The sequence below is a fragment of the Protopterus annectens genome, chromosome 1.part0, assembly GCF_019279795.1.
Source record: "Protopterus annectens isolate FY-2018-M chromosome 1.part0, PAN1.0, whole genome shotgun sequence".
NCBI classification, from domain to species: Eukaryota; Metazoa; Chordata; order Ceratodontiformes; family Protopteridae; genus Protopterus; species Protopterus annectens.
In genome coordinates this window covers 955,130,164-955,158,032 of record NC_056725.1, presented here as the reverse complement: position 1 = coordinate 955,158,032, position 27,869 = coordinate 955,130,164, and positions in this window count along the sequence as shown.

The window sequence follows — 27,869 nt, the reverse complement described above, 5'->3', positions numbered from 1 at the left end:
TGTAAAACCACATTCAATGCAATATCATTATGCTAATACTCTAGTGCACCGAGTTGGTGAAAGTATGATTCTCCTCTTGGCACTTATTTTAAAGTTTAATCATTTAGTTTCAAGGACAGCATGTGGCTTTTGTATTGCAGCCAATGGATCTTTGCAGCTTATATAATTAATGTCAATATTAACACGGTTGGCCTCAATTAACTCTAACTGATGTTTGTGTAATCTAATGGGCTTAGCTATATCATCGTATCATGGTTACCTGTAAGACTTTCAAATGACAGTTCCACTTGGTCTTATTTCTCAAAACTGAGATGGAATTTTGTTTGGCACATCAAATAATAAAATGGAAACAGCTTACTGTAATTCACAGGACATGATGAAGCACTGGTTAAACACAAAGCCAGTAATACATTTATTATTTGGCATTAATGTAATGTGCACTACATTTAACTATAGAGAAGCATTGTCCTCACATAAGGGAACATTTATATTCTCTAACAATCCATCTTTTCCTGCACAGTACTAGGCCTGCTGCTGCTTGGCATCTACTTCTTGAAAGTCAAGGTTAGCATTCAAGGCCTGAAGCTCACCAAGTTATCAGATGACTGTAAATTGGGAGCTATTATAGACCATCCCCAAGGCACCAATGTCTTACAAATGGGTTTAACACAGACAAATGATTAGTACCAAAGCTGTGGCCTAAAACACAATGCCAAAAAAAAAAAATTATAATGCTGTTTGGGAAACTGTCAACTCATGTTGATTACTCAATTGATAAAACGTCCCTAACTGTTGACTCAGTAGTTAAGGATCTGGGAACATATGTAGACAGCAATCTGGCCTTTTACGAACATATAGCTAAGATAAAAAAAAAAAAAATCATTCTATGTTGTTCAGCTTATTGGTAAGGGTATGGCATCCAGGTCCAAGGAAGTTATAGTGCCACTCTACTCAGACCTCATCAGCCCTGTCATTGAATACAATGCCCCTTTGGCATGTATCTTACCGGGCACTTGCAACAGCTGGAATGCCCACAAAGGGTTCTCACCAAGAGAATTCAGAGCAAAAATACCCTATCCTACACTGATCCCCTAAAAGTTCTGTCTCTGTAGTCAGTCTCCAACATGCTGCTGAAAGGGGATCTTTGTCTGGCTTACATGCCCTCCTCAGACTCAGCCCTGATAAATCTGTTGCACATGTGCAAAACAAACAACACCAGAAATGCTAAATCTAGGGATCTGAACTCCACATGTGACATAAGCAGAACATGCTGGTTGACAGATATGTGTCCCAAAAGGTCCCAGCACTATGGAATAGGCTCCTTGTCCATGTAAAACAGAGTTCATCCTTGACCCTAGTCAAACAAAACCTTGACAACTGGATGAAAAATTTAAAATTTACCCCTAGTCTGGCCCCCATGTCCTTTATGGATGGAGGCCATTTATAAAAAAATATTATTATAACTAACACCCTCCCCTACAGAACCTTAATTACCTCCCAACTAACATGCCCCCTCCCATATAGATTCCCATGATACTCGAAACCCAAATGGTTTAAGGTGTGCCGCTAGGCTTGTAAGAACTCTAGTTGTCATTAGCCTAATAACAACCTATGAACCTATTTCACATTTGCTGTTTTCAAATATTTATGATCATTAATAGATTCTGTTTATGTTCTTGGAAATATTTCCATTCCCAAACCACCAACCAGTGTATTAGATTATGCTAACCTTAACTCATCACTGTTACTCACTGTTAGTCACTGCTGTATTTGTTGACTATTGAGTAGATTAACTTGTGACTTTTTCCACAGGATTTTTAGTTATTAGAAATGTATCAGTAGTACTTTTTCCAGTAATGGTATCTGACCATTGGCATTAGGAAATGAATTGCATTAGCTGCCACATAGAATGAATTTCCTTTACACAGAGTAATTCAGTGAGTGGCATAACTTGTTGCTGCCCCCCTCCTTTTTGTGAATTGAAAGTTTTGTTCACCATTTATATTATGTTACATAAGTTGGATTTCTCCATTTAAAAGCCTAACTTGAAAGAATCTTGTATTTATCACTGAAAATGTTATGTAGTTGGCAGTAATATCTAGTAGAGATCACAGTTACTGTAAAGTCCATTGTTTAACTTACTTTCAAATCACCTCACTCCAAGGCATGTCACTCATCTAGAATACATTGTCCTGACTGGTACTTTAAATGTCTTGCACTTGTGGTACCCACCTTCCTCATCTCACAGTTCAGACTACTATTGGATGTAGATAATCATCCCTTGTAGATACACATATTTCTATAAAACTATAAAACAGACCTTTCAAACCTGTCTTGGTTACTTTTCAAAATATGTAAAATTCTTTATGTTGTGCTCCCACGAACAAGCCACATGTTAGATGTGTGGACCTATTATCTGCTCTCTGCTTTGAAAAAGCAGCCTCTCTGTACACTAAAGTATAATGGAATTAATGTACACAAAGTGCTCCAGTCATTATAACACTTTAACAGTTCAACATTTAATTGTGTTTATATAAAAAGGTTATCTTTGTTCATTACTTCATATAGGCTTGTGAGAGGGGATTTGATTATTATATATAAATGTATGCATAATGAATTATTTGGCAACTGTGTTGGAACTAATGTTCGAGGGCATAAGTATGAGACAAGAAGTAAGTATGCTTTTTGTTGAGAGTAATACAAGGATATTTACTAAAAATTTTAGGTGCTTTCATAACAGAGTTGGATTATGAAGGAATCAGCTAACATATGAAATTAGAAGTGGGGAAACTAGCTATATTTAAGGCATGTATAAATGATTGGACTGGTGACAGAATATCTGATGCAACAATTACGGGTGGCAAACTCTTTAAAGACCTTCCTAGGCTCTAAGCTTGTATTTTAGGAATATCGATCATTGAACTGCTGCTTTCTTGTAAGGTTAGTCATCTTAACTTCTAATACCATGTACAAGTAACCAAATCAAAAATTGACTCATAACATTTCTGGGGAACTAAAATGTCCCACTTTCTTTCCCCAAATAATAGATTGGCATCAGTAAAGGGGTGCTTCTTTCACAACTCAACTACAGGGTACCCCTGGTGGTATCAGCTTCAAATAAAAAAAAATGTCTTTCTTAGAAATATTTGCAATTTATTGCAATCTCCCCAAAGACACAACACTGCCTGGTTCCAGCCAAATCATACTGGCTGCCCATCTCTCAAAGGATAGAAATTTTTCAAGGCTCCATTAACCTTCAAAATTATCAACTAACAACCTTTCCCCTAATTTTCCCACCATTTTCTTTCCATATGCCTTAGACTACAGCTTTAGATTCCTACCCTCCAGCATAACTCTCCTCCCCTCCCCTCCAAAATCCCAAGCTAAAGCTGTACTGCTGAGACTACATTTTTGTGTAACCTAGTGCTATAAGACTGGGAATCCCTTCTAACCTCTCTTTAGCAATACTCATCCTTTAAAGTAGTCTGAAATAAACTGATACACTTCCTCTTCAGAGATGCCTCTTGCACCAGTTACACAGCGGGCGCAGTTACCTAATTGTGCAATTAACTAATCTACCCACTTCCCATTTCATCTGCCAGTCATGCATATATACCAGTAAATGGATGCACTCACCCACTTTAAACAAACACCCATGATGTGAGCTGTCTGTCCTTAAGCACCCGTATTATCTGTGGAGTTATTTTTGATGACAGACTGGCAATTATTGGCCACTGCGTAATTCTCAGCCATACCAAATTCCTTGGTAAGTACCATTTTTGAGGGCAAAATTCTGGGGTGCCACAAATTTCAATGTGGCCTCTTTAATTTCCGAATTTCCTTTTTTTTTTAACTCCTGACATCATCATGTCCAGGGTGTGCGCAATGACATCAGTTTCTGCAGACTGGTCTGTCAGCCCCCCCCCCCCCCCCAGCTCAGCTCCGAGTCCTTCTCCAGATAAAAACACCAGCTTCTTTTTATGTAAGGAGTAGGACTTCTTTTACTTATGTCATGTGATGGCTGCATGCAAGACATACTGTGCTTAAGGTTTACATTATTTTACAGCTGTAACAGCTTTTTTTATTAATCAGGCAGGAAAGGCTTTTTTTTCTTTTATTTATGTAACAGCTGCATGTGAGACAAACTGTGCTTAATGTTTACATTATTTTGCAGCTGTAAAATGGCTTCTTGACTTCTTGTGATTATCAGGCTGGAGGAAACTGTGCTTAGTTATGGCTTCTTTTATTTATCAGGCATGCAGTGCAAGCAGGAGAAATGTTTACTTACAGCTTCTCCTCCAGGTAAAAACAGCAGCGTCTTTTTTTTTGTAAGGACTTCTTTTACTTATGTGACGGCTGTGTGCAAGTCAACTGTGCTTAATGTTTACATTATTTTACAGCTGTAATGGCTTCTTGTACTTATCAGACTGGAGAAACTGTTCTTATTACAGCTTCTTTTACTTATCAGGCACACAGTGCAAACAGGAGAAATGTTTTACTTATTACTGTGACTACTTTTACTGTGTTTTATTTAACAGTTGCAGGCATTAACATAGGTGCCGGAAGCTGTTAAAGACTGGGGGGTGGGGGTGATAGGGGCACTTAGTGAACTAAAAAGGGTAATTTTTTTATAACTATTTGCTACCACAACATAGGTTCACTTGGAGGACATTTTAGGAATAGCCAGTTCCCTCTTGGTGCTTGAATTAACATTTTCTGATTGGTCTTACCTATCCCATGGCTGATAATTGTATATTAGCCCTAGCGAGAACAACTGTGATCATACCATAGATAATTTGAGTGGGCCATGTAAGGGATGCAGCATTTAGGAACTGCCTTTATCTATTAGTGGCATGAGGGGAAATCCTGGAGTACATTTTCTATTAACCATCCTTAGATCCAAGCTGCATTTGAATATGGATGGGTGAGCTTTGCTTTATTCTTATGGATAGTCTGTTCCGGAACAGTGATAGCCTCTGTGATATATATCCATCTCTCCAAAACATTCAGTTTAGATACCTGGACTGAGTATTTCTGATGCCATTTGACTTGCTGATGTTCAGTAGGTCCATCTCTATTATGTCGGATGTTGCTTTGTATGCCAGACATGTCACCTCTAAGCACTCTGTAGAATACTGAGTATAGCAATAAATCTTTGAGGTGGTCCATGCAAGACCTATTGTTTAGGACTTGTATCATTTTAGTAAGGTATCTCCTAAGGTATTCCAATTGTTGCATGGGGCTGGACAGATACATGCCAAAGTGGACATTATACAAAATGATTGACATAATGAGAGCTTTGTAAAGGGGGACAACAACATCTCTAGATCTAGTCACAATCAATTTGTTTCTAAGCTGTGTAATATAGAAAGGCTTTCTTATGACTCTGGGCACATGTTGGTCAAAAGTTAGGTCACTGTACACACAAGTTCCCAAACGTCAAACAATTGGATCAGTTCTCAGAGGGCATTGTCATAATTTTGACTAAAGCTCTTTGGTATTTCCTTTTACTTTTGAGATGTATATGCCAAACAGAAAAAGTCTCAGCACCAAACCCTGGGGGACTCCATTGGTGACTGGTCTCTTCCCCTGTTTTGATCTCCTGCATCCTGTGAGCCAAGTTGCAATGCAGCTGGTGATGTTAGTGTTTGCTCCTACATTATTCATCTTTTGTACTACACCTGAGTAGGGGATTGTGTCAAAAGGCTTGGTGAGGTCAAGGTAATGTGGTTGAACTGTTTTACCTTCATCCATTGCTTTGGTAACAAGAGTAAAGCTTAAAATTTGCCCATGATTTTGAGCCTATCACACTTTCCTTTGGGCTGTTTTCAAACACATTTTTAGGGCCATGCATACATGTATGCATTCCTTGATTCACCTTCCTGATTGTATTAAATTATATTCCTTGTATAATACAGCACACTTGTTAGACTTAAGTTAGCACATTTTAAGTTTGATTAAACATTTTTCCAGTAGGCAATGAAACAAAATGCATTAACCAATAATAACAAAACTGCCCTATTCATAATACTTCCATCATAAAGGTCTACTTCCACACAAAACTGCATTTTAAATTTAATTGAACATTTTTCCAGTAGGCAATGAAGCAAAATGCATGCACCAATAATGACAAAACTGCCCTATTCCAAGCATTTCCATGATAACAGTCTACGTCCTCACACAATTGCATTTTAAATTTATTGTTTGAACATTTTTCCAGTAGGCAATGAAGCAAAATGCATCTACCAATAATGACAAAACTGCCCTATTCAGAACATTTCCATGATAACAGTTTACTTCTACACCCAATATATAAATACAGAATCACAGTAGTGTAAGACATAGGCATGTTGCACAGCTTCTTGAACTTATTTTCAATTGGGGGGGGGGGCAAAAACCAGGGACACACTTTAAACATTGCTTGTATAATTTTGGAAAGTAGCTTGCATAAAATGTTGTGTTACCACCATGCATTTCACTGCCAAGACTTGAACCCAGAACCCCGTGCACTACGTCAGAGCAGCATACCACTAAGCTAAACCAGCAGTTTCTTGAAAGACAGGAAGGCAAACTTAAATGGCTATCATATTATTTAGTGAATTAAATTCTCACTTCTCACTATAGCTCTCAACCTCTTATCACAAAAATGCAGAACAAAGCCAATAATGGGGGAATAAAGCCCTAAAATAGGGACACATTTCAAATACTGATTTTATAACCTTAGAAAATTGCAAGAATAAAAGGTTTTATTTTACCACTCCTGAAAACCAGAGGAACAGAACAAAAATGTGAGGCATAAATTCACAAGTGATGGTGGCTACGGACTTTAGGCTCTTTTTACCTGTACCCAAGGTACAGGGTTTGAGCTTGAGTACCTTTAGCCACCAGATGTATTACGTTGGGGACACGTACACACACCCAGACACCCAGCAGCTTACTCACTCTGACAATAATATACGTCTGTGCTCAGCTTCTCTGTGGTACATCTCTCAGTAAATCCCAACAGCCAGTCCAGAATCTATCCTCAGTCCTCCGAGAAGCATCAGCTTTCACCCAAGCAGCTTCCGAAAATAAATTCTTCTCTGAGTAAATAAGCAGCAGCTAAATAAAACTGTCCGTCCATTCCCGCAAAAAGCATTTAAAATCAGCTGGAAACTTAGAAATACGTGTGCCACAAGCTCATCTCTGACAGGCTGGTAGCCCTGATGAGCTGATGTAGTTGTGCAGGTGATGGTATCAGCTAAAGCATGAAAAATGAAAATAATTCAAAAATAAAGAAGTAATTCGGGACAGTTGGGAGGTATGGATGATCTGCAAAAGTGGGGGGGGGGCTCCCCTCCCCCTTTGCTGTATGGTTCCAGTGCCCATGGGCATTAAGGCTTCTTTTACTGCTGTGACTGACTACTTTTACTGTGTTTTATTTAACAGCTGGTGGCATTACATCTTCTTTTGCTTATCAGGCAGTGCAAGCAGAAAAAATGTTTTACTTATAGCTGCAGGCAGAACATTATGTGACTACTTTCATTGTGTTTAGGAGAAACATATTACTTATTTTACTGTGTTTGGGAGAAACATGTTACTTATTTAAGGTGTGTGTGTGTGCCCCAGTTAGGTACAACTGCTGGTTAGAGTTACTTAGACTCAAACTCTGTACCTTAGGTACAAGAAGCAAGAGCTTAAGTTCTCTACCCATACCACCACCACTTGCGATTCAAGGAGTTAACCATAGTTCTCAACTTCCAACAGTTTTACAGAATGTCTGGAATGTTGGCTCATACATTTTGTCTGTTCCTCTTAAAATTTGTGGTTTTCAAGCAAATCAGTGAGAACTGGATTCACTAAATAATGATAGCCATTTAAGTTTCAGTTTTCTTATCTTTCAGCAAACAAATGGTAACACAAAACATTTTATTCTAGCAACTTTTATAAGATTATACAAACACTGTTTAAAATGTGTCCCTGGTTTTGGGCTTTTCTCCCCCCCAGTAAATGTTGGCTTTTTCCGGATTTCTTGTCCTGCGTAGTTTTTCGGGGTAGAGAAGTGTAGTGCTGCGTATGCCAAGTCTGTTCGTGTTGTTGCTAGTAGCACAAAAGGTAGAATCTTTGCTTTTGATACAGAAGGCTGTGTGTTCTAGTACCACAGTATGTACATGGATTACTGATACTGTACTCTGTTATACTTTTAAAGGGGCTGGATGCTGCAGTCCTGAGAATGTCCTGTTTGGTGGAGATACCTAGTAACCTTGAACCTGTTATCAGTTTGCCATCCATTCCCTATTACAATATTACTAGCTTATCATTTTTTGTAATGTAACACAGGCAACTTATTCCTCAATGGCAACAGGCACTTTATTTATAGATGAAACAATGAAATATTAAGTTGTTTGCTAGCAGCAACCACTTCATTAGTTACAAATCTTACAGATCTCTTTAATGTGGAATTATTTAGCTGACTTTTACTTCTGCAGAGATTCTGCATATTTACTGATACTGGTGGATTGTAGAAATTTGAGTAGACTTTTATGATGGAAATGTTCTGAATTTGGCAGTTTTGACTTTATTGGTTCATGCATTGATTTTGTTTCATCTGTTACTGGAAAAATGTTCAAAACAATACATTTAAAATGTGCTCTAACAAGTGTGCTGTATTATACAAGTGATGTAATTTAATACAATCAGGAAGGTGTATCAAAGAACACATATATGTTTCATGTGCACAGGGCCAATGATTTGAAAACGGCCCAAAGGTAATCTTTATCCGCCACTAGCCAGATGCATTTTCTTTGAATGTGGGTTTCTATGCTGTTTTAATGAATGTGAGTTTCAAGGGCAGAGAAGTTTTAATGCTAAGTCTATTTTCATTGTGAGTCTGTATTGCTTTGTTTAGCAGATGTCTATTAGTGGTTGTGCTATGAAATGTAAAATAAAAGTTTTAAATGAAATCCAAATCATCATAGAAGTAAAGCAGTATGCACATTGCAGTGTTTATGGTAAATGCGGAGAAATACCCAAGTAATGGGGCATTGGAATGGCTGCAGGTGAGAGGGCTGTGTATGGGGGGCCCCATTCAACCATGATTTTGTGAGGGGGGAAGGGTGGAAAACTGAGACAGCCCCGACCAGCACAAACTCAAGCTATGCCCCTGATCAGTAGGCCATGGAGAATGACTTTTGGAGGTCCTAACAAACTATAAAATACTTTTGCTAAGATTAGAATATTGCCTACTATTAAATGCCCTACTTTTACCACTAAAGCCACATACTGCAAGTCACCAAAAACAAAATCCTAAGGTTCATCATCTTCTCTCTTCCCAGTGAACATCATTGTTACACATTTCAGAAGAATGGTTACCATTTAGTACAGGGTCTGGGCTGGTGCCATATTTTGGTTGTCTATTCTTCAGTTTGTGTTTGAAAGTTAGTACCCCATGATTCCATTGGAGTGGGCAGAGTTACATAATTATGTATGCATATTTTGTTAATCAGCATACCGATTTGTACCTATTTTTATGGGCCTTTGTCCAGATTTTTGATGTTTCCAGGTTGAGAGGTATGTTGACCAGGTTTCCTCTGTAGTCAGCACCTCCTTCTACCATCTGAGGGACATAACATGAACTGGTCACCTTCTTTCACTAAAAGGTTCTTCATTTCTGGATTACTACAATTAATTTTATATGGGTCCTCCTTATTCAGAATTAGATTGTAGGGAATATAGAATTCCACAGCTTCACTTTATAAGGGAACTTCTTATGAGCACATTCTGCTGGTTCTGCAGATTCTTTGCTGGCAGCTGATTTAGTCCTCGATCACATTAACATTTTAGTGTCAGTATATTAAGCTCAGTCAAAGTCTGAGTCTCCCCTTCATGAAGGAACTTATGGTTTCTAACAGACCAGCCAGACCACTGTGCTCTGACTCTGTGTGGTTGTGGGGGTACCCCTAGGATGCTCATGTATTCCACAGATTTTCATTGTTTTCCATTTCAGATACTGTGTGCATTTCTTCATCCTCCTGCCTCGGTGGTTGTAGGAGTCTCCCACACTGGACATCTTTAAGAAGTCCCTTAAAACTCACATTTTCATCTTGCCTAAAGCAGATCTTTGCCATATTTTATTCTATCTCATGTTTTATTAATTATGCTTAGAATTTGAAACGTTGATAAATCTGAATTTATGACCTATTTGTGTTTGAAACAAACAGCAAATTTTAATATATGGTACATTTACTTTGACTTAGGCATCCTTAAATCTAATGCATGATGTGCTAGACAATAGATCTTCAACACTCTGATGTTTGTTGCATGTTTAAAAGTAATTTTTCATTCTTTCTTCATAATTACCTTTTGGGTACCTGAGTACTTTCTCTAAATAATAACAGTAAGATGTTAAACCATTTCCTATAAAATATCTGAAATAAACAGCCAAAGTCTTGACCTGCCCAGATATGCAGACACTGATTAAATTGTTATTATTTCAGTTTTATCTCATATTTAATATACACTCTGGTTGATATTATACTGTGATTGTAAGAACTGCAGTTCCACACATTTTGTCTAAATAAAGCATTCTTATCTTTAAATGTGATTGTAGAAACTTTGAAGGATATTTCTCTTATTTCATGACATCAAAGTGACATTGACATTTTTCTCTGTCAGTCAACATGAAGAAGGGCAGACAAAGGTTACAGTTTTGTGGCTATATGTGAATTTTTATAATTTGTGCATAAGCTAAGTGGCAGCCAGATTAACTCATTTCCCTTTGAGAAAGATGTTTGTCTTTTTTTAAATCAGGAAAAAGCTTTATTATATCATCATGTATGACCAAGGCCATGGTACATTTATATAAATGACAGTAAACCATAGCAACACAATCTCAGTTGCAAACATTATACATTCCAAACCATGCTGAAACAACTGTAGCTGGAAACATTACACATCACTTTTAACACATCCAGTCATTGTTAGTCCACCATTACGTAGCTCATTCAAATCTTGCCTTCTTTTAAACCTTGTTACTCCTCTGCATGTATTGATCCCACAGTTCTCATTTTTTGTCCTATGTAATTTGCTCCTACCCTTTTCTAAAGATCCCAGTTCCAGTTGTTTTAACTCTGCTACTATCTTCACTACTTCTAGCAAAGTTCATTTAGACTTTGACTTCCATTTTCTAATAATTGCTTTTTTTGCAGTGATCATAATTAGACTCAGCAAGGCCTTACTATATCTAGGCAATTATGAGTTTGTATCATAGCTCACAAAAATAATTTCCCTAGTCACTCCAGCTTACCCACCCAGCATCTCCGACAGAGCAGTCTTCAGGGCATCTTTAAAGTCTACCAAATCATTATACCCCAGAAAATATGTTCTTAGTTACCTCTTTCTGCCCCATCACACCTCTAACATTTGCTGTCTACCTGAGGAAAAATTCTTTCTAGTCTGCTTGAGGTATAAAAATACCTAAGTAAGCACTTCCAGGCAGAGATCCAAAATCTTCTAGATTTTGTTGCATATCTGGAAGACATACATATATCCCCTCATTGTTTCTTTGTGAATTGCTTATCTAATCTCTCTTCCCAGTCCTTCCTAACTTCCTCTGATTGATTTTTAGAGCTCCGCAAGAAACACCCAGTCCGGCAAACTGGTCTCAGTAAAGGCTAAATGTCACACCAATAATAATGGAAATAAAATTTAATAAATAAAATGCAACTTTGTATACAAAAGATTAAACACTTTCATTCTGCACAGGGAACTTCATCAGAATACCATAGTATAAGTTTCACACATTTAAATAATACTAGCAATCAACAATTCTTAAATTCTATTGGTTTATTAATTAATTTTGAAATATCTCAAACATTTCTACATATTAAACCAAACTATATACAAATGTGATATATGAAGTATGCAAAGATGATCAAACCATAGTTTATCATTAAAATATATAATAATAAAAGTTGTTAATACCATAAATCTATTTCTTATAGAACTTTTTACTTTAAAGCTCTTTTCTTCAAAGCAGGGATAATGGAGTAATGTTCATTCAAGCCAAGGGGGAGCACTCTTCCAATCTCAACTGCCACATAAGCTCATTAAATTCCAAACTGGTTTCTCAGTCACCACCCCTCTCAAACTTTTTAATTTGTTCCAAAACCCAAAACTGGAAACTATAACCAGAACACACTAGAGTGCATTTAAACAAGGCATTGGTGTATTTCCCTTTACAAATATTGTAAGTGTGTTTGTAAATTCTTTGTTTCAATTTAATTTCTGTTTTGCCAACATATTATGCAAAACAGGTGGTTTGTTTGTTTGTGTTTTCCGGCTTTTTCCCAGTTAGGGGTCACCACAGCAGAACTCCAGTCCTCTAATGATTGGCAGTAGAGTTTTACGTGCTGGCTTGCTGGGCCTAATGCTCAACTTTCAATGAAGGAACGCCCGTTCACGCATGTCGCCACACAGAAGACGCTCTAACTGAGAATCAAACGGGCAACGTCTAACTGTGAGGTGACAACGCTACTGCAGCACCACCACCACAGTTATGCAAAACAGGTGGTGCAGAAGGCTAAATATACTACCCCTTTTGTATGGCAGTTGAAATAACCTCTAATCTTTACTTTTTCCACAGAGTTCCAATAACATATTTCATCCATGTCTACCATGAAGGGACATTGGGGGCACATTCCACATTTATGTGTACCAGTTCTCTCAACAACTGTAGAACCATTTTTGACCCCTTCAAAGTAATTTTTCCAATTATAACTGCTTCTCAAACTAAATTTTAAATTCTTGGAGAAAACATCCAAGCTGTTAGGCATACTGGAAAAAATATCCCAGTACCTCTGTACAATATTCTTAATCAAAAGGGTACCCCTGTGGAAATCAGTCACAAAATAGGATTCCCTAACCCCACCTGGCAAACTATCAGAATTCTGCCTTGTACATTCCACAGCACTCTGTGGTAACCCCTCATGTACCAGGGGTATACTAACAACTACATCCCCTTTAGACAAAATCGGGAGGTATTTAGTACCCCATCCTTCCAAAATGTCTTCCCTAATGGACATAACCAGGTTTTCAGGGTATCCTCTTTTAACAAAGAGTTTTCCTATATAACATAACTCTTGAATCAAATCCTCCTTCAGGGAAGTCATGCGTGCAGCCCTGAAGTCATGCGTGCAGCCCTGATCATCTGCCCTTTAATAATGTTTCTCTTTAGAAAAGAAGGGTGTTCACTTTTAAAATGCAGGTATCAAGGCATTGCTCTAAAAAACAATTGTCTAATGCTAATGCCTTGTATTTGAGCAGTTTGTCTTTCAAGCAGTAAATGATACCTTGGTATGAAAGTTGTCCATTGGTAGGAATCTGTTCCAGACCTGACACTTCTTGTGATAACCGTGCATTAAAATCAAAGTCTGGAAAACACTGGTCTATTAACACTGGTCTATTCCATGAGTCCGTTTAGATGCTTCAGATCCATTTTCCACCCTTCTAGGTTGCCCAGAAAAGGTCGAATTGTTAAAAATGCAGTTCTCTTGTTTTGCAGCCATTGAAACTCAAACGCTACCACTTCCAGATGCCTGGGAGCCTGGAAGTGACATCACGTCTCTCTGTCCTGGTTGGTAACAGGGAATACAGTCTTCCACAGCATTCACACCAGTTTCTTCCTGTGGAAACATTTGATTCTTAGAGTTATCATGCAATATTTCAGATGCTCTGCTAATTATTCCTTTCTTAATGGCAACTGCTGTTCTAAATTCTACTAAAAACCTCTACCAGTGCTTGTATTTTGTTTAGGATGCCCTACTTCTTTCACTTTGCCTATACCCTGATATTAGTCCTTGATATGGAAAGCAATCTTTAGCCTGAAGTCCAAATATGTTATTACCTTTCTATCTCTAATTATTTGCACTCAGTACCTTTGTTCCTTTGCCAGTTTTCTCCAATATAATCCTGCCTCTTCTTACTTATTGTCTGTATCCCTAATTGCAGTCATCCTTTTTGGCAGAATTGCCTTTCTACATTCCTGTGTTGATTTAGCTCTTAAAAGACCTTCTACTACTTTATGAATATAATATTCTATATGATTACTTTTGTTCTCCTTAAAGGTCTGCATCCAGAATCTCAGTTTCTCTGTGTTACTTGAGTCCCCCCCCTCCATTTTGAATTATAGTTTTCTGCTTCTACTATGTATAGGAGTCTTAGCTGTGTTGCCATGAAATACTCCATCAACTTGGGTAATCCCAATCTGCCCTGTTCTATTGGAAGAATAAGCTTATCCCACTTGGCTCTTGCCATCTTCCCCTCCTAGATGAAATCCTTCATCCCTTTATTAATTGCTATCCACAGCTTCTCTGGTTTATAAAAATATGTCTGAACAGTGTATAAGGCTAAAGGGACTAAAAACATTTTAACTGCTTGAATCTTACTATCAATATCCATATAAAAGAGCTTCCATTTTCTCAGTTTTTGTATTATCTTTTGTTTAGTCTCTTCTCACACATCCTTAGCTGCTACACCCAGTATCATTTTAATACATTCTTCTAAATACTTCATTTTATCATGTCTCCATAAATATGGATATTGCTGAACCAATTTGTATGTGGGTACATAATTTACCACTATTATATTTGTTTTTGCTTCATTAATTTTGCATCCCCAAAACGTTTGAAACTGTCTCAATATGTTCCATGTTCCACTACACTGTAATGTACCTTTGTGGTTTTGTCAAGTATAAGATAATGTCCTCTGCACATAGAGCCAGCTTTTCTTAACTACCATACCAGTTATATCCTTGAATTTCTGAGTCCCTTATTTTCTTTACCAAGGGTTCTAAATATAAAGTGGACAACAATGAGACAGCAGTCTGCAGGGAATCTAAAGTCTACCAACTCATTATACTCCCAGAAAATATGTTCCCAGTTACCTCTTTCTACTGAGGAAATATTCTTTGAAGTCTGCTTGGGGTATAAAAATACCTATGTAAGCACTTCCAGGAAAAGATTCAAAATTGTCTGCATTCTGTTGCATATTTGGGAGATGTACATATATACATATACCCCTCCATCGTTTCTTTGTGAATTGCTTATGTAATCTCTTTTCACAGTCCTTTCAAACTTCACCTGATTGATTCTTAGAGTTATCATGCAATACTTGCCATGCTCTACTAATTATTCCTTTCTTAATGACAACTGTTCTAAATTTTACTAAAAACTCTACCAGTGCTGGTCTTTCATTTAGGACCCCCCTATTTATTTCTCTTTGTCTATACTCTGACATCAATCTTTGATATGGAAAGAAATCTTCAGCCTGCAGTCCAAACATGTTCTTTGCATCTTCCCATTCTATTACCTTTCCTTCTTTTATTTGCTCTCAGTACCTTTGTTCCTTTGAAAGTTTTCTCCAATATAATCCTGCCCCTCTTGTCTGTATCCCTAGTTGCAGTCATCCCTATTGGCAGAATCTCCTTTATCCATTCCCATGTTGGCTTAGATCCTAGAAGACCTTCTGCTACTTTATGAATATAATATTCTGTATGATTATTGTTGTTCTCCTCAAAGGTCTGCATCCAGAATCCCATTCACTCGCTGTTACTTGAGCTTCCTCCCTGTTTCATCATCTTTCCACTTTGAATTATAGTTTTCTGCTTTTGCTATATATAGGAACCTTAAATGTGTTGCCCTGAAATACCTCTTCATCTTGGGTGATCCCAATCCACCCTGTTCTATTGGAAGAATAAACTTATCTCACTTGACCCTTGCAGTCTTCCCTTCTGGATGAAATCCTTTAGCTCTTTATTAATTGCCATCCACAACTTCTCCTCTGGTTGATAAAAATATGCCTGACCAGTGTATAAGACTAAAGGGACTAAAAACATTTTAACTGCTTGTACCTTACTATCAATATTTATATAAAGGATCTTCTATTTTCTCAGTCATTGTATTATCTTTTGTTTAGTGTTTTCCCACATATCCTTAGCCATCACACCACTACCAGTTTTAATCCATACTCCTAAGTACTTCATTTTATTATGTCCCCATAAATATGGATATTGCTGAACCAATTTGTATGTGGGTACATAATTTACCACTATTGCTTTTGTTTTTGGTACATTACTTTTGTATCCCAAGAAGGTTTGAAACTGTCTCAATATGTTCCACAACACTATAATGCCCCTTTCTGGTTTTATCAGGTATAAAATAATGTCACCTGTAAATAGAGCCAGCTTTTCTTGACTACCATAACAGTTATATCCTTGAATTTCTGAGTCCCTTATTTTCTTTGCCAATGGTTCTAAATATAATACAAATAACAAAGGGGAGGTAGGATACCCCTGCTCAGTTCCTCTGCTCAAGCAGAGATTATCAGAGAGGACCCAACACACTTTAATTTTCACATCTGATCCTTCGTATGTCCTCCTAATCAACCTTATAATTTTATCAAGGAATACAAATGCTTCCATTGCTCTGCTCATAAACTCCCATCAGCTTACTCTGTCAAATGCTTTATCTGCATCCAGACTTACCAGTAACAATGGTATTTTCTTACATTCTGCTTCTAACTGGATCATCACTGTTCTGTTTATTTTATCAAATGTTTGGCTCCCCTCCACAAAACTACATTAATCCGTATTTATCAATTTTGGCATCACTTTTGCCATTGTTTTAGACATTATAGACATAAACACTTTATAATCATAATTTAGTAGAGAAATGGATCTGTGTGAAGCTGGATCTGATGGATCTTTAAGCTCTTTAAGTAGTACAGCTACTATTGCTTTCTTCCAGGATGTTGGCACTTCTCCTCCTCCTCTTAAAATACTATTAAAGAAAACCATCCAGATCTCAATTTTTTTCCTCCTAGTTTCCAAATTTCCAATGGAATACCATCTAATCCTGGGGACATTCTTGTAGAATGGTTAGACATCACCATTTTATCTCATCTCCTATCCTAACTCTTATTAATTGAGCATCTTCTCCCTCTAGCCTTGGCATATTTAATTCTTCCATAAATATTTCCATTTGTACCTTTTCTTGGTTTCCATATTTCTTTGCTTGTACAGACTTTCATATAATTTATGAAATATTTCTAATATGTCTACAGGATCTCTTGTTACCTTCCTTGTTTTAGGCTTCCTAAGATTGGTGACAGCCCTTTCTACTTTCTGTTGTCTGAGTCATTGTGCTAAATGTTTTTGTGCTCTAGAGTTAATATCAAGAAACAGTTTCTTAACAGCAATTTTTAACCCCATGCATATTATCAAGTAGGTCCTTATTTTCTGTTTAGCATTCTGTAATTGATCCTCTTCTTGCTCTGTGAGATTCTCCCAATTTTGCAATACTGTAATATTTGTCAGTCCTTATAAATAATTCTTGTTACTTCTTAACCATATCTTTTTCTTTTATTTCCACCCTATTTTTAAATTCCATTTTAATCTTATCCCACTCCCTAGCTATACTTTCAAAAGAAGTTTCTGTCTTTTCTAATAGCTTCTGAACAATTTCCACTACCCATTCCTTAAATTCCTCTCTTCTCAACAGATAGGTGGGAAAGTGCCAGTGTCTCATTTTTATTTCATTACCTTGCATTTTTATTTTACTTATTATTGGTGCATGATCTGAAATAGTTATTTGGTGCATATCAAGACTGTCAATTAAATGCACATGTTCCTGTGAAATGCAAATTCTGTCTAGCCTAGCCCAGATTTTTTTTACCTTGGGAAATAATATGTAAATTCACTTTGAATTCCTAGTACTGAATTCACATGTTCCATACCAAATATTTTCATAAATTTCTTTAAAACTCTGCCCTCCTTTGTTATAGTTCCCTTTCTGGGCCCTCCAGGCACATCCTCACTGTTGCAAATCAAATTCCAGCCCCCCCATCAACAAGCAATATTCCATGCTGAAAGCTGATTATTTCTCCCAGAATTTTCTTTAGTTCTGTTATAGCAATTTTCAGTGGAATATAAATACATGCCAGTGTAATCCTCCTCCCTTGTCAGTAGCTCCTCAGTACTACAAATCTACCATTATTGTCTTTTTTTCCTTTTCTATTACTATTGGAGCTCCACTTGCAATTAATATAAGCACTCCTGTCTTCCTTTTCCCCAGGTATTCCACTGAATAACCATCCTGAAAATATTTCTTTATCAAATGTACATGTTCAATTCTTTCCAAGCTTGTCTCCTGTAGCATATCTATTTGCACTATACATTTCTAAAATAGTACACTACTCTTTCTTTTTTTGGATTTATCTGTGAAACCATTAATGTTTAAAGACATTAAAGAAAGAATCATATTCCTGAGGGAGCATTCTTCCCCCCTTTTATGTATAACAGCTTTTTTGTTAGGTGTCTAGTTCCAGCTTTTGTGTTATATGCATGCACTGTTTGACAGGTTAATCTTTTATACAACTGTTTTTTGTCATCTTCATTTGAGCTTATGTCACATCTTGAAGAACTTTTTGTTTTATTGAAAACCCTAAAACAAAAATGCATGTATCCCCAATACCACTAAAACCTACAAACTTAATAATAACATACAAAACTATGTAAATATTCAAATATTGAAGTTTTACCCCCCTAAATAGGAACATAAGTTCCAAACTGACAGCCATCCACACAGTCTCAATCTAAATAGAAAGAAAGCTTATCCAAGCTAAGACACATGGTAGACCCCGTGATTCTATTAAGTGCTGTTTGTTTTTTCCTTATCTTTATAATTCTCCTGGGAAAACACTTGAATGCTTTCAGAAATCATTTTCTCCAAGCCATTTATTTTAATCGTATTGTCTGCTAGTGACATGAGAACCAGATACAGGACTAATTAGTAGAAAAAAGGCCTTATAATATTCAATATTCTTTTTCATTTACTTGCTTTCTGTCAAAATGTATTAGTATGCAAAGCTAAAGTCCCCAACACAGTCATTCCCCTATGCAAGAATGAGCAAAAGCACAATATTTTCTTGTTATGCTCAGATCCCCTCTTTTTTGTTTTACATTGCAGTGCCTACATTTATTAAAACTAAACAAGGAGAAAGAAAGAAGAACAGAGAAACAACAAAAAAAGACTAAACAGGAGTACCTATTTACCTTAGTATCCCAATTACACTTACAAATAACTGAAAACACTTTACTGCGTAGCATGTAGAGAACAATCATACACCACTTAAGTAATACTGTTAAGAAAAAAAAATGTTTTACTTACAGTTAACTCTCTCCCTCATCTTCCCCTCTCCTGAATATTTTTCCAAACATTATTGACTTGAAGTAAGGCATATGTTTTTAAGTTCCCTACAAGTTTATCAAAGTCCTAACAAGTTCAGTATTTCCAGATTTTCTTGTTTTGTCCTGTTTCACAAATATAATTATTGCTTTGTAATCCCACATTTGTCAATTTCCAGGTTACTGATTTTAGTCTCCAAATGTTAATGACATGAAGTAGGGCATAGGTTGATACTAGGCTATCTGCCCTAGGGCATTTATAAGCCTAGCCAGAGTGTGTTTGGCTTTCACTTCCCTTTTAGATTAGTTAAGGTCATAGAAGATAGCCCTTTTAAAGTTAGTTTACTGTGCCTCTGTCTAGCAAGGACATAGAAGAGATCCCAGAGGTAAACTTACGATCCCCCATCCACCCGTCAAGATTTCTCTTGAAAAGGGTCAGTGAGGGGCTCTGCTTAACATGGAATGGGATCCTGTTCCAGAGTGAGGGTAGCCTTTGGGATATGAATCTGTCCCTCCAGCATGTCCTATTTATTGCCGTGCTGAGGTTTAAGTCCCTGGATTATGTAGCTCTAAGGGATTTGAATTACCTAAGGTGCAGCATGTCCATTAATTCTGGATTGGACATGGCTTTATATGTCAGGCATAGGTCGCCTCTGAGTAGGCGGTAAGCAACTGAGTAGAGCTGGAGTTTCTTTAGCCGAACTGCATAGGGCATCTGTTTGAGGCCCTTGATCTTCTTGGTGAGGTACTTTTGGGGTCTCTCCAGTTGCTGCAGGTGTCGGGTAAGGTACATCCCAAAGGGGGCATTGTATTCAATTATGGGCCTGATGAGTGATGAGTAGAGGGGTACAATGACCTCTCTTGATCTACATGTGAACCCTTTCATGATAAGGTGGGCTATATAGGAGGTCTTTCTAACCACTTTGGCAACATGATTGTCAAAGTAGAGATTACTATCTACTTGGGTCCCCAAATCCTCAATTACTTCTTCCGTACTTAATGGATTACCACCTATGTGGTAATTTGTGGGCACTTTGTTGTCCCCAAAGGGGATGTCTATGAACTTTTTGGCATTTAGCTTGAGGCCATGGCTCTGGCACCAGGTATCAGTCTCTGTGAGACTTTTTTGGAGGATGCTTGTGTCAGCCGGAGAGTTGATTATGGCTCCCAGTTTGCAGTCATCTGCAAACTTGGTCAGCCATAGTCCTCCCATGTTAGCCTGTACCTCAGAGAAGTATATACCGGACAAGAGAGGTCCCAGGACTGAGCCTTGTGGGATGCCGCTTGTAACTGGTTTTGAGTCTGACATGACACCTGCAATTCTGACCATATGGGTTCTATCTCTGAGCCAGTTTGCAACCCATCTTGTGACATAGGGGTTGATATTTAAGCTGGTGAGCTTATTTATGATGCCCGAGTGGGGTATTGTGTCGAAGGCTTTTGCGAGGTCCAGGTAGGCTGTGTGGACTACCTTCCCTTCATCTATGGCCTTAGTAACTGTTTCAAAGAAGTCAATTAGGTTTAAGAGTCAAGATCTGCCCTTAACAAAGCCAAATTGGGTAGGATCCAGTGTCTGGAGGTTCCCAATGTCTTTGTTTATGAGTTCCATGATGATACGCTCCATAGCTTTGCAGACCAGACTAGTCAGGCTTATGGGGCGATAGTTACCGGGGTCCATTGTGGCACCACCTTTGTGGTGTGGGACCACTGTTGCTGTATGCCATTCTTTGGGTACATATCCTGTAGTAAGGCTGAGATTGAACAGTGACTTTATGTGAGGGCTCAATTCTTCTTGGAGTTCGTGTAAGACACAGCACGGGACACTATCTGGTCCCATTGATGCTGTGTTTTTTGCTTTTGAGAGGGCAGCTCTCACCTGTGCATCTGTGATGTCAGGGAGGCTACATTCTGTTGGGATTGACATTTGCTCTTTTGGGGGGTAAGGGGGGGAGAAGTTTGCACTGAACCTGTCTGCCAGGATGTTGGCAATGTCTGTGGGTTCAGTGTATTTTTTGTCATTTTGCACTAACTCAGAGTATATCTGGGAGTTGCCACCCAGATTCCTGACATAACTAAAGAAGGTCTTGTGATTATCTTTAGCGTCTTGTGCAATTTTTCTTTCAAAGCTGGCCTTGGATGATTTTATGAGGGATCATAGTTGCTTGCTAGTACTGATCACAGATGCCTTCCCTTTTTGGGATTCTGCTCTATCATGTAGTAGCTTCCTCCTTCTGTCGTATAGCTTATTTATGGCTGGGGTCCACCAGACAGGTCTCCTGCCTTTGGAGGAGTGAGTCTTGGTTTTATTTGGGATAGCACAATCCATGCATTCCTGTAGGTGTCCATAGAATACGTTTGTAAAGGATTCTGCGGTTTGGGCAGTATTTTCCACTGGCCCGGAGCTTTAAAGGATTCCACCTCAGTTTTGAGAAGTGTGACGTTTGCTTTTGAGAAATTTTTCACCATGGTTTCTTTGGCTGGGGGTGGGCATGGGATATGGATATCCAGTGAGATTAATTTATGGTCTGATCTTACCAATGAGGGGTTTACCTCTGGTGTGGAACACAGAGTCCCCATGTTGGTGATGACCAAGTCCAATATGTGGTCCCCTCTTATGGGAGTGGTGACCAGTTGTTCCATAGCATTTGCGTTTATAAATTCTAGGAACCATTGGGCTAGGGTGTTGGGGCTTGAGTAGTTTTCCCAGTCAATGTTTGGGTAGTTGAAGTCACCCAATATTATGGTGTTTGGAGAGACCTTCATATTCTTCAGTGTTCTCAGGAATGCCGAGTGGGGTTCCTGAGTTTGGGAGGGTGGTCTGTAGCAGGCTACAAACTGAAAGGCAGTTTTGCCCAATGTTAGTTGCACATGGATGGTCTCCAATGCTTTGTGCAGTGCCACTAACCTGGAGGTGTGGGTATCTTTGATGAATATGGATACACCCCCTCCTTTTGTGATTCGGTCCGAGTTATGGGGCCGAAAAACATGGTATGAGGTATAACCTTGTAGTGCTGGGGTGCTTTTGGGAGCCTTGAACCAGGTTTCTGTTACTGCACAGATATTAATATTCTCCATAGTGAGGAGAGCCTCGAGTGCATGCATCTTGAGGTTTAGACTTCTGGTGTTGAGCAGCATTACCCTTAGTTTTTTTTTCCCCTTGTGTTGTCTATGGAGGTGGGTTTGTCTTTTGAGCCTTGCCTAAAAAAGGCACTATGGGGGAGGCAATAGCCTTAGCCAGTATTCAAAAGCCCAGAGGTTACAGGTGCAAGCTGTCCCTAGCGAAGCAACGTGGCTTGTCGTGCATGTCATCCCAGGCTGACAGACACTGGATCCCCTTTGAATGACACCAATACTTTAGGCAATTGTTAAAATTGATCATTTTGTCTTTATACTGTGGCATCATTCTTGGTGAGGGTAAGATGCTACTCAAGGTCAGGGTCATACTGGCCTTGGCTACATGATCAGAGAGCTCCTCTATGTCTCTTTTCATATAGTCCAGGGAGGTACATCTCAGGTCATTCACACCAGCATGGACAATGACAGAGTCATATTTGTACTTGCTTTGGAGTGACCTGAGTGCTTGTGTTATGTGGCGGATCCTGGCACCTGACAGGCTGCTTACAGTGACCTTCTCCTTGTTCAGTCTGGTGAGTGGGACGTCAGTGTGTCTGACAATAGAGTCACCTATTACAAATGTATTAGGTGTGTTGTTTAGCCTTAAGGGATGTGACTGTGTGGCACACTGACTTTGTGAAATATGTGATACGTGGGTATTGTTGTGGGGTAGTGGTTGCTTGGATGTCTGCTTTGGAGGTCTCTGCTGCTTTGGCAGATTTTTATTTAGAGCCTCCGAGTATGTTTTTGTGTGCTTATGTGTTTGGTTTGCTGATGCGATAGGTCTATGTGAGACTGGATTTGTGGTGTGTGTGGTTTCCTTGTCCTCCTGACTGACTGTGCCAGTCCTGGGATGAGAGAGCTCAGCTTCCAGTTTAACTGAATAGTTGCATCTCTCACATATATTTGAGTTTGTTGGGAGGAGGAGAGGGTGGTTTGTGTACATAAGGCAATTGTAACATTGCCTCAAGATTCCCAGATTCACTAGCTGGACTGGAGAATAAACCTGAAACTGACCTTTGGACATGCCAGAGAAGTATAAGGAACTGATTTTTGACTGATCAGAATGGACCAATAGGGAACCTAGTACTTATAAAGAGTATGAGAGGATGTAGTGCTTTAGTTTGTTAGTGTTTACTTATAAGATTACTTATAAGAGCAAGTGCAGGGCTTTAGAATGAAAATAGAGCGCTTACTTTGAGAGTTAGAACAGTTCTAAGGGAAAAAGTGAAGAGTAGACTTTGTGGAGCCGGGAATAGTTTAAACCTGATTAAGTGGCGCTGCCTGTTGCTGCGCTATGCGCAAAATCGTGCAAAACTGCGCAAATGTGGGTTTTAAAGCAGGGAAACTGAAATAGATAGGAATTGACCCAAAACGGCCAATAAGCTACTAGTTTCTGGGCTGAGACCACTCCTCCAGGGACAGATAGGCTGCTCAAAGCTCCCCACTCTCACTGGTAAACAGAGAAGCTTCCTCCTATCCAAGTAAGGATATGGGCAACACAGGAACCTATACCACAGTCCAGAATTCAGCAAAGCCAGAAATCTGGACTAATCTAGTTCAGTAAGTCGGGAAAAAGGTTTTTTTTTTTTTTTTTTTGTTTTTTTTGCAGAGAATAGCAGAAAATCACACAGAAAATACTGTAAATGCTATAAACAGGCTAGCGCACTTGAGTGTGTAGCCTACAACAATTAAACAATACAAAAACGACTTTTTAGAAAGTGCAATTGCAAAAGCAGGTAAGGCAATATAATTTTAAACTTTTTCAAACATTGCTGTAGAGTCCACTACAAGTTTAACAAAGTTCAAGAAAGTCCAATATTTCCAGCTTCTTTTGTTCTATTCCTGTTCATCTCCATCTTCCAAACCCTATCTCTGCTTCATCTCCAGTATACTCTCGATTCTTCTAGTCAACCTCTGCACTTTTTCCCCTCTCTGAATCATTTTCCATTGAAACACTGGGAAAGGTTTTGCTGGCACAGTTTATCTGTGGTCTTTATTACCAGAAGAAGAAGAAGCAGAATCTCCTTCTGTTTTGCAGCTCACTTTTTTGTCAGACAAACGTTTGTATTTCTTCTTAGCCTGTACTTCATCAAAAATGTTTTTGTTCCTCCACAGAAAAATATTTTGAGGATAGCTGGTTAGTTTGAATCTCATGTCTGTTTCTCAGCATTCCCTATATAATGGAATAAATGTATTACTCTTCTGCCTGGTGTGTAATGAGTAGGCATTCTCTACAAACACTCTGCTGTCTCCCACTTTTAGTACTTTGTCCTTCTGCCACAGTTTTGTCAGAATCCACTCCTTCTGCTGGTAAGATTGCATTTTTACTATTAAAGGTCTAAGTTGTTTTTTCATAGCCAGGGTTTGAGCATACACATGATGTGCCATTTCAATTAACAATTCCTGTTGTGGAATACCAGTCCAGTTGCTTATTTGTACTTTCATAGTATTAATATAGTCTGTTCCTTCCAGCTTCTCTGGTACAGCAGAAAATCTCAGGTTTTCCCTACATGCTCTGTCTTCTAATTTTATTAATTTTTTGAAACACCTCTTCTTGAGCAGTCTCATATTCAGCCAGCCTTTTCTTCATTTCAGCCTCTGGGTTTTTCAGTTCTGTTACCTTATCCAAAAATTTGTTCAAAGCTTCTTCCATTTTTTCCAGCATTTTACTGTTTGTATTGATATACCCCATCAGTATTTCATTTATTTTAACCATGTCTGTCTGCAGCTGCTTTGTACTTTCCCCTAGGTTACTGGAAGTCATGTCTGGAACTTGCACTGCTTCTTTCTGAAAAACTGCAGTATTTTCTCAGTCTGTGTTTTTTCCTAAATTTTTGTAGCTGATTTTCCTCCAGGTCCTTTATATTTCTTTTTTCCTGGCATCAAGGCAGTGCACTTACGAATTAGTTACTTAAATTTACCCAGAAGTCTGGGTTCACTGGCTTTCTCTGCTAAGTTTCTGTTTTCAGACTGGAAAAGCCAGAATTAAGCTGTTACTCAATGTGCAGCCATCTTGGAAGTGTGAAAGAGGGTCTATATTATAAAGATGAATGTTTACTTACCCGAATACCTAAACGTCAACCCGTCTTCATCAAACCGCATATACACCGAATGCCCTAAATCACGAAATTCAAAAAGTTGAACTGTCATACTTGTCCCACCCCATCGCCCACTACATACTACCTACACAAACTAAATAAACCACATACATACACTAACCAAAACTCTACTTCTAACCCTAAACTAAACCCTACTTCTAACCCTACACTAAATCTTACATATACCACCATGTATGCACTTAACCCGCACCCTAACGCTAAGGTCCGTAACTATTGCACACTTACCTTAAAAAGCTAAACCCAAACAAACAAAATAATCCACACACATACACTTAATAAAACCATACACTAAATGTAACATACATTACCATCTATGCACTTACCTTAACCCACACCCTAACCCTAAGGTCCGTAACTATCACACACTTACCTTACGGAGCTATACTGCAGAAAGCCAATCATGATGATTCAACATTTCTGCTTTCGCGCTTCTGGACAATTGATGTTTCTGCGGTTCAATGAAGATGGGTCAATGTTTAGGCATTTGGGTAAGTAAACATTGTCTTTTTAATATAGACCCATGAAAGATTCTTCTCGTAACATCAGGGAATGATGCCTTTGAAGAAGTAGTTGCACATGCCTAATAATGAATTATATTTAGGAACTATTTTGATTACTTATACAACCTAAACATTGGCTGCTCTCCAAAGACCTTGGCAGTTATGCACAATCAGAACTGGCACACGGCCTTAGTGCTTATTTCTTAAAAACGGTCTCTTTATTATTTATTTATTGACGTTTGTTGACCGGGTTTGTCCAGCTAGGCTTGTGGCCCATTTTCAGTGGAGACCCAAGGAGAAAAGCTCCAGTGGTACATTTGTAAAGTATAGTACAATTATACACAAAAAGTACAGAACAGCAATTAGATATAAAGACATTGTATACAAATATTGGCATAGTATGCATAGAGTTAATTGTAAAACAAACAAAAGTTGAGTAGCATCATTTTCCATTAAATGGTTCAATAATCATGTGGTAGGTATATGAAGTTATATACATGCATTACATGTCATTTTGTGAGCACAGTAAGAAAGATTACTAATTATAAAGGGAGAAGACTAGGTGTGGTTATGACAATGGCAGGTTCTAGACTTGAGAAGGTGATGTTTTAATTCATTTTTAAAGTGAGAAGTGTGGGAAATGGACCATAGATTGAGAGAAAGTTTATTCCAGGCAAGGGCAACAGAGTGCTTATAAAGTAGTTTGCTTATGGACTTTTTAGGTTGGTAGATTTCCAGTAAATGTTGGTTAGAAGTTTGGAGGGACCTAGAAGGGGTAGAGATAAAGACTAGGGAAGAGAGAGATGGACAGTTGGAGGGTTTAAAGAGTGTAGAGTGTAGCATGTGAAATAGATAAAGTTGTAGAAGGTGAGGCAGCTCAAGCCATTGAAGAGAGTTCAGTGCAATGCAGTGATGAGTATTGTAAGGGGAGTTAGTAATGAATCTGGCTATTTTGTGGTAGGTTTGTTTGAGTTTGTTTACAGTGGTGGCCTGTATATTGGCAAGGACTGGGGCAGCATATAAGAGGGAGGGGAGGAGGAGTGCTTGACCTAGTGTAGGTATAGATTCAGTTGTTAGAAATTTTCTATTCCGATATAACATGCCTAATTTCTGGTGTGATTTTTTTATACAGTGTAGGATATGTAGGTTAAATTTTAGTTCATCGTCATAAGCTCATTCATTCACAGCCAAAAAAGAGGTGCTCTTGAAGCATGTAGTTGAGTGATTTCTATGTACTTTAATGTGGAAAGATAACATGAAGCCTGAATATTTCTGCTTTCATTAGTAGTCAATGTACTGTTCTGACTTTTAGTTAGACAGTCCTAGGTTTTCTACAGTTTTATTGTTCTTTCATCAAGTCTTAGATTTACAGCTATTTCATAGGTCCATAGATTAGTACTAAGCTAACTGCCCTTGCGAGCCATTTTAAGCCTAGCCAATTATCCCTTGTGAGACTCAAACACTGCACCTTGTGTTTGAAAGGCAAACACCTTAACCATTAGGCCGCCCTCCCACCATTATGAAGTGCACCCTTGCAGACTGGTTCATTTTCATTCTTTCTCTGGCTTTCAGTGCAGTATTTATGCAATTCAAGTTTGCAAACAGCTGGTAGACATATCCTGACAAATCACAGGTGAACTTTTGAACTTTTCTGGGTAAGAAAATCCCAGAAAGGATGACTGTCTATTGAAGGGCACGTGCAGGCCTTCACACACTCTGCACCCATGCTTAAAGGCAATTTGAGTATTACAAGTTTATCTTCACTAGTCTTCAGGCAGTGGTTGGAAAATGGATCCCAAGTAAAAGTTTCATGCAGACATAGGTTCAGCATTTAATAAATGTCTGTGTATTACATTACTGCCATGACTTGTTTCAGATTGTTGAGTAAACATGCCATTCCATTCTAATGGCATT